Source organism: Adiantum capillus-veneris, chromosome 29 (genome assembly GCF_014529385.1).
Source record: "Adiantum capillus-veneris isolate H3 chromosome 29, ASM1452938v2, whole genome shotgun sequence".
Taxonomy (NCBI): Eukaryota; Viridiplantae; Streptophyta; class Polypodiopsida; order Polypodiales; family Pteridaceae; genus Adiantum; species Adiantum capillus-veneris.
The window spans coordinates 94,210,322-94,211,778 of NC_140959.1; the positions used below are offsets into that span (position 1 = coordinate 94,210,322).

Genomic DNA, 1,457 nt, shown 5'->3' on the forward strand with positions numbered 1-1,457 from the left:
TCTAGACAAAGGCCCTCACTGTGCATCTGTTGAAAATAGCTTAGAGCTTTCTAGCCCGACTCCTGTTGTGCATATCACGCAATCAGTGCATTCCAAGAGATGTTGTTATGAACAAAAAGTTTCTCGAGCACTATCTGTGCTTTCTCAAGTGCACCACATTTGGCATACACATCGACCAAGGGAGTGTCAACATGACATCTCTTTTCAATAGCATCTGAGTAACAATATCATTGTGAATTTATGTGTCATATCAGCATCTTGCATAGATCCACATACCTTTAAGATATACATGTAGACAATTGTGTCTGGAGATAGATCTCGCTTCACATCTACTGAAAACAGTCCACAGCTTCCTAGCCCTGCTCCTCTTGTGCATATCCTGCAGTCAGTGCATTCCAAGAGATGCCGCTCCGAACAGTAAGCTCCTCAAGCACTTTCTGTGCTTTCTTAAGTGCACCACATTTGGTATACATGCCAAGACAGTGCCAAGTACCTCGTTTTTTTCCAACAACCTCTGGCTAACAATATAATCGTGAATTCTTTTGCCCATATCAACATCTGCATAATGCCACATGCCTTGAAGATACAAGCGTAGGTGATTACATTTGGGAGAGTTGCCCTCTCCCAAATTAGTGTTGATGTCAAAGAGAATTCTCAATGTATGAGTGCAATCACAGGATCGCTTATTGAAGCTTATTTGCAACAAAGCATTAAAGTTCTTTTCTTGGATTGCAGTAGATTCTCAGGGGATGACGTCAGATCAGCTGACCTTTGGGTAAAAGAACATGATGCAGAGACAGTTTTCATGCTTGATGAGTTTGTGGATAGTTTGCGAGAAGAGTTGTTGGCCAATTGTATTTTTTGTCTTGCTACTTGTGGACTGTTTCAGGGCTTTATGAGTTCTTTCTTGTACACGATGCAAGACTAAGTCTTTCAAGGTGAAGAAAGATATTGGGCGCAGTCTCAAAAATATCCTTTGTGTAAAAGGATCAGGGAACCCTCGCTACAAGATTGATTTCATAGACATTAAAAGAGAATTTTGTTTTGTAACTGAATATAAGAACTTTCTGTACAAGTACACCCACTGATAGGATTGGTCGGTTGTACAGTCTCCTGAGTCTTGAAGTCAAGAGACCTTTTCTTGGTTCTTGTCGAGAGGATTGAAGTGCAAAAGGAAGTGAATTCTGAGTACTTGGAGAACTGGTGTGAATTATTGTGGTGACGAGCGGAAGTGGATGGTGCGGTTGATGCTCTTGTACAATGGGTAGGTAGCTGAGATTGGTTGAGAGGGAGTCAATGAATGCCACTTTATCTGTCATTGTTTGAATCACTCCATTTCAAGAATGTATGCATGGCTAAACTGTTGTGCACAAATACCATCCACACTACCTAAGTAAAGGATACTGTAATAGCACAAGTGGCATTCAAAATTTCCTCTTTTGCTTTAGCTCACACAA

At 40.9% G+C, this 1,457-nt stretch overlaps 1 pseudogene; it reads right to left on the reverse strand.

Moving 5' to 3' along the window:
* Window positions 1-250: 250 nt before the first annotated feature.
* The window catches only part of LOC147419614 (uncharacterized), a 168,876-nt pseudogene continuing 167,669 nt past the window's right edge, over window positions 251-1,457 (reverse strand).